Source organism: Larus michahellis, chromosome 4 (assembly GCF_964199755.1).
Source record: "Larus michahellis chromosome 4, bLarMic1.1, whole genome shotgun sequence".
Lineage (NCBI taxonomy): Eukaryota > Metazoa > Chordata > Aves > Charadriiformes > Laridae > Larus > Larus michahellis.
This window is the reverse complement of record NC_133899.1, coordinates 33,734,820-33,741,989: the sequence shown is the minus strand read 5'-3', so window position 1 is coordinate 33,741,989 and position 7,170 is coordinate 33,734,820.

Genomic DNA, 7,170 nt, shown 5'->3' with positions numbered 1-7,170 from the left:
CTCGTCCTATCACTTGTCACCAGGGAGAAGAGGTCAGCCCCCATCTCTCTACAACCTCCTTTCAGGTAGTTGTAGAGGGTGATAAGGTCTCCCCTCAGCCTCCTCTTTTCCAGGCTAAACAACCCCAGCTCCCTCAGTCGTTCTTCATAAGGTTTGTATATATATACACACTTTGGATTAAACATCATTCCTGCACTTGGCTCCGCTCTGGTTTTGGGGCAGGAGCAATAGAACTAATCTTATACAAGAAGCCTTACGAATCTAATTTTGCTTTTTCCTCTTCAGTATTTGCCATTCTAACAATGTTTTCTCAATACAGCAATCCGATGCAAAGAGCAAGCAGCCTGGTCCCGCCTCAGCTCCAAAGGACCAAATGGGTAATAAACAGCAATATTTACCTCAAGAGCTGTCACCAAAGATGAAGTCTCCTCTCTGCCAGCTTGTGGAATCTCAGGTCCGTTTAAGTTCAGTAAAACACCTTCTGCAGGCAGTTGGTCGTGGTGAAGACAGCAACTAGTGTTTCTTCCTGCATCATCGTATCATCTCTCTTCATCGGATAACAAATCTGTGCAAGCCCTCTCCAGAGGAAATTTTTACTGCATGGTGTTTTCATGATTGTCTTTTAATTTTACTTTGAGGTAAATAATGTCTCTGAAGTAGTGACTACTAAGCATAGTGTGGGAGCACACAGGTGAAACCCTGTAGTTAACTGGCCTGGTTTGAGCAGCACAGGGCTCATTTTTCTTCTAATGCTTAGGAAAACTACACTTTTAGCAGATTCTAGTGTCTGAATTTGTGAAAATAGTTACTTTCTAGACAGCTATGGTATTTGGATTTCAAGGTCTCAGTGTTTTCAAGTTAGCCAGGTGCAGGGATGAGGAGGAGCAAAACACAGGCACTTGACCCAAGATGGCCAATAGGATTATTTCATACTATGAACATCACATTTGATATAAATTAGAAAGTTTGCGGATGAGTTCTCTCTCTTCCATGATGGCTCCAATTCTGAGAACTTCTTGCCCTGCTGCCAAACCCCTGAGCCCTTCCCTTCCACCCGAAGCCATAGCACTCGCAGTGTCCAACGTTTGCTGTCCACTGCTGGGAGTGCACACCTTCGTACTGATAGAATTGGCTGAGTATAATGCTTGTATATTTTATATTCATATCATGATCAATATTGGTTCTTTAGTGTTATTAATTTGTCTAGTCTTATTCTATTAGATCTGTTCATATTTCAACCCTCATGTTTCCTTCTTTTTCCCAATTCCCCTTCCCGGGTGGGGAATAATTGTCTAAATGACAATAAATTGTTGTGGGTTTCTCAAACCATAACATTAACATTCAGAACAGATGTTTCTGCTTAATTCTTTCAAGAGAACTAAGAGAGTTGGCCAGCAAGCTCCCAGATTATTTTCGCGGATGTGGGGTAAATCTCAGAGTTGTGGTTTAACCCCAGCTGCTTCCTCACCCTCCCCATCCCAAGAAGGGTAGGGAGAAAAGGAGGGGAAAGGGAATAAAACCTCATGGGTTAAGATAAAGACAGTTTAATAGAACAATATTAGAAAAGGAAATGAATAACAACAATAATAATAATGACACAAGTCACTCTCAGCACCTGGTGAATCAGCACTGTCCTGAGCAGTGATCGTGCCAGTACCCATCCCCTGACTAACCCCGTTTATATACCGAGCATGATATCTATGGTATGGAATATTCCATTGGCCATTCCATTGTTCTGTCTAGGCTTCTTCTCAACTTCTATGGGAAGCTGAAAAAAGTCCTTCAAAACTATAAATATCACCTGGCAACAACTAAAATAGTATGTATTATTGACATTCCTTTCATACCAAATCTGAAACACAACAACCACTAGAAAGAAAATTAGCTCTGTCCCAGCTGAAACCAGGACACTCAGTTCTTGCACGTGAGAACATCTTGGTCAAAGCAAATCCCTGGCGTAAATTTTGTTCTGCCATTCACCATTCTCTCTTTCTCACATATCAAAAGTGGAGTTTGGACTACAACAAGAGTACGCTGTGTATTTATTCTGAACAGACTGCAGAATTTTACTGCTTGGACAAAACTATAATTTCTGTTATTAACAGTTTTTTTTCACATTCAGTTAGAATAACTAGATTCCCTGTTCTCTGAAATTACTGCATTACATGGAAGAATATCCGTCATGTAAAAGGATGAATGTCAGGTCTTTTTCAGGCAACACTAACACTGCAGTGGGCAGCAGGGCTGCCTTAACACAAACTACAACTTGTAGCCCTTGAAGCTGGGAATCAGAGGCTACTTTTTCAGTGAATCTCCCATCAGGGCATAGTCTACCCAACTAATTTTTGCCAGGTGCTTTCTATTAATGCCTTGAAGCTTCCACTTTAATGCTTTTTGAGAGGAGTGTTATCTAGTTGCTCATAGACCTGCCTGCATTTAAGCTGTTCACCTAATTGCAATGTTCCTTTTCCAATTGTTAGATTAGAACAAAGATGAACGTGCTGCCCTGAGGCACATTTGCTAGTGCAGGAACCCCAACTGTGGAAGAACTGAAAACTTTCACTGTCCAGCTGGGAGACCTAAGCCAAGAAGCAAATGTGGTGCATACACAGGTAAAAATGGCATGTCCTAGCACTGGAAAAAATACCAGGGATTCTAGACACAAGACACTGTTTGGGCACTGGGAAACATAGACAATAATCATATTGTTGCAAACGGCGTTCACTGTAGCGTAGTTTTTGCATCGGGTATGGACTATAATGTAAAAATCAGCTTAGGATTTTGAGAGGAAACATTTCCAGTTTCAGCTATGATACTTCTGCTACCTGAATCTAAAGATTTGGTAGCGTGGGTAGAACTCCTCAAACTGTACAAAGCAAGGAGCCTGTGAATGATTTCAGTAAATCTGCAGTCTTGGAGCTGACAAGACAAATCGTATTGCTCCCATTCCTGAGATTAGAGACCTGTAAGACCACAGCCACTCCCAATACATAAAAGGTCATTGTCTCAACTTTGGCCTTGACAGCTCTAAATATTACATGCATGTAACTGTCTCATCCAAGTCCGTCCCTCAGTATTTCATTAATTCCACTTAATTATTAGCTGACTGAACCTCTAACCTTATACGAGTGAATAAATATTAGCCATGCCTTGGGTGAAAGTACTGAAAACCATCTCCTGGTTTCAGCTAGGAAAGAGTTAGCTTTCTTTCTAGTGATTGCTGTGAAAGTAACATCACTAATGCATATTGTTCTAGTTGTTGCTATGCAATGTTTATACTTTTCAAGGACTCTTCTCAGCTTCCCATAGAACCTGAGAAGGAGCATAGAGAGAACAACGAAATGGCCAGTGGAATCCGTACCCACGATTTCATTCTCAGCATATAAATGGGGGTTGTCTGGGGGTGGGAATTCATGATCACTGCTCGGGAGGATGTGAATTCACCAATTTACCAGGTGGTGGGAGTGACTTGTGTCATTATTATTATTGCTATTTTCCTTTTCTGATATCAGAATACTGTTCTATTAAACTGTCTTTATCTCAACCCACAAGTTTTTTTTTTCCTTTCCCTTTCCCTTCCTTTTCTCCCTCTTCTCCCTGATCTCCTAGGGGAGAAAGGGGAGAACTACGCGAGCAGCTGCATGGTCCTAGTTGCTGACTGGGGTTAAACCACAACAACCCAGCATAATGTGACAGAGGAATTCTCTTCCAATTTGGACAGAAGATTGTTTGGGCTGATTCTGGCAATCAGCTGGTGTCTGAATAACGTGGAGGAGATGTTAAACACCTCAGTCCTCTCCACTGAAGAGGCAGCTGTGCAGCAAGCTCTGTATGAGGTAATTGTCCTAAGGCATCCAGGGAAGGAGAAACCCCAGTGGATTTCTGTTACAACAGAATATATACGGCCTGATACTTCCTGTCTCTTTTGCTGGCATTTTTCAGGAATAACCCCACTAAACTATTTGATGTTGCACAGATTTGGGCCTATGGCTTTTAACAACAATTATCAGCTTGAGTCTTGCTGCCTTTTAGAGGCAAGAGTCCTTGGACAGAGACCATTTTCACTCATTATCTTTCTTTTAACCGTTTGGAGTCTTTCTGTCGAGCTGCAAAAAATTCACTCTGAACTGAGTGATAAAAAAGGATGATCCAAAGTCTATTAGCTGCGCTGGTGGGAGCACAGATGAGTTCTGCGAGTACTTTAACAGCTTGCAGGCACGGCTGGAACAAACGTAAGCTACCGCTGCTTCAAGGAGCAACTCGGTGAAAGCTGGGCTGGATCTTAATGGCAATTATCAGGTACTCCACTGCCAAATGCATATCTTGTTTCATAGCATCTGTGAGACTTGTCAGTCTTAATGCATTTGGGTTACAGATGAGCAACCTATAATGGGCTTTCTTTTATTTTTTTGGTACTAAACAAACTTGTCTTGGCCTCTCAAGAAGCAAGTTAATTTTGCTGACCTACCTTGCTCTAAGCTAAGGTAGCTTAGAGGCCTTGATCACAGTAGAAAATTTGCAGGCAGAAAGGATGGAAGTAACCTGGGATCAGCACGTGCAGCTACAGGCTAAAGCAAGTTTCAGTGTGTAGGGATGAGGCCAAGGAGGGTTCCGTATATTCTTTCTGCTGCTGTATTGGCTCTGGAGAGGCAGACTTCTTCCCTTTTGGTGCCATGTCTGGCACTGGGCTACTTTTAGCTACGTATTGGAGTTTGATTTGACCCTTTGTATTTACTGCTCCTCTACATTTTGTGCCACAGTAGCAGAAGCCATAGTTTTGCAAATTTGCATTTTTTGGTTCTTTTTTGGAAAAGCACATAATGAGAAACTTTTCTATAGATTCTTGTGATTGGCTAAATGTACTAGCTATTGCTGGAAAATATTCAGATCAGGTATTTAAGCTGAAGTAAGAAAAGAAAAGCCTGGTCTTTGAAATACAGTTCCCAATGTCCAGCAAAACTCCAGTGTGCTCATCATCTGCAAGTCAGCCTAGCTCTGTACTGCTGAATAATAAAACAGTTCCTTTGAAGAACACTGGGATGCTATCTCCAAACGGTAGCAGGACTAGTCTTGTGGTGTTTACATATGCAGAATCCATAGAGTCTGTCCATCCATCAGTCATCAGTAATGGGCTCATTTTCTGAGAATGACCATGGCTGTTATCTGGCCTTTGTGTTGAGCAAGAATATTTGCCCTGAAACTGAGGATCAAGAATAAAGCTGTCAAGCATGGAAGCTTTATGGCATCTGCCTCTAAGAACACCTATGGGTGCTCTTCCCTTCTCCTCTCTCTCTGGCTGCTGCTTTAGTGTCTAAGGAAAGATCCCTGAGTGACCCAGACCTGAGGGCTGTCTTCTCTGCTGGCTGACATGGCTCTCCATCCACTCATGTCCCAGACATCATGGGAAGGGCCAGTTTCTCTGCGACAGGAGTGGAGACGGCTCCCACCGACTCCACCTCCACTGCAGGAGTTGGTCAAACACCAGAAACCTTGTCCCAGTGCCTCTAATAGTTTCACCTGCATTGTGAATGGTCATGTAAACAACAAGGAAATATTTTTCTCCCCATCCATACCTTTTGCATTCTCAAGGGCTGTGATAAATTGTCAGGCAGAGAAGAATGTGGTGCACAAAGGAATTGTGTCCAAAGTAATTTATTTGTATTATGAGCATTCAGGCTTTGGCTCACCATAAGAACCATTGTTTGCTGCTCAGAGCTACTTAACTGCTTTGTTGTTTGCATTCTGTTTCAAACACAGACCTCTGGGCATCTCTAGATTGGCACCCCAAAATTCAAGTGTTTTGTCCTACAGGACCATTAACAGGTGCCAACCCTATACCAGACAATATAAGGGACCTACTATGGATGTATGTGGGCCAACTTGTAATGGTGAAGCTACCCTCCAGTGGCATTGTACCCATCACCCTGGCAAAACCCAGAGGCTTATTTGCCTGGGAAGCCCTGGACGGGAGCAGAAAACCCCACCGTATTAGTGCTCGGTGGATAATCCCTGACTTTTAACCCCAAAGCCTAGTTTCAAAGGCCGAGGCCAGCTCTGTGTTTTCTTACAGGAAAAGCTTTGATGCTCATGCTGGCAATGGTGACAGTGACCAACGGAAACGACCAGGACTTGGATGACAATCTGGTAGCAAAAATGATAGTAGGATTTGCCCGAATGATGAACTTAACCTCTGTAATGGTTTGCCTACCCACACCCGAGTCAGCAGGAGACCCTTTGCCAATCTTTGTGAAGAATGTTAACGTATCTCTGGCTCTTGAGCTTACATGGAAACAGTATAATAGCTATAGCTGAGAGAGAAAGGGATCTGGAAGGTACATAGTTAACTAACTGGTCATCCAACGTGATATAATACTAGCTCAGAATAGGATGCAAAATGTAATTATACTTTCCTGTCCACCAGTGTGGCCACGGGTGGAGTGTAAAGGGTATTGATCCATGCTCCAGTATTCCATGGGGAACTACTAAATGTAATATGTGATGGTATTAGATGCTCTTTATCATTGTCTTTGTGCTCCTAGGGTCTGTCAGCAGCATGAATGCTCTTTGCAGTAACCCACGCCAAAGCACCTGTGTGCAGGTGATACGGCTTCCTGTTGCTTTCAGGTTCTTCTGCTGACAAGGGAAACATGCCCAACCAGAGAAAAGAAAAAAACACTCCCTGCTCATGAGGAAGGGAAAAAAGCTACGACTGTGGATTTTTTTCTGATGTAATATTTCAACAGGATTAGAGAAGATACATTTCCTAACACCCCACCTCGAGACTGTACAAACGATGCCCCATGTGCCATGCCAAGCTCTAATTTACATTCCTTTGCCAAAATTTGATGGCCACATCATTTGCAAACTGAGCGATTGTCCCAAATCCTCCCAAGACAACACGTTGAACATAGGCCCTTCAGGCCACAGAACGGACGTGCTCTCCATTCTCCAAGGGTTTTCCTTTTGAATCACTCTGTACCTTGTAGTTTAGTAACTATTATGAATTATAGCGTTATGCTTGCTCTAATACCTCCTTGCTGGGGAAAAAAAAAAACCAACCCTTTTTTTCTTCCGAGTACATCCTAGCGAGGGAGAACACGGTGAAAGACACTGCTTGTAGACCCAGCCTGTTACGGTCTCCCTACAGCTCACTCAGGGCGCCATATATTA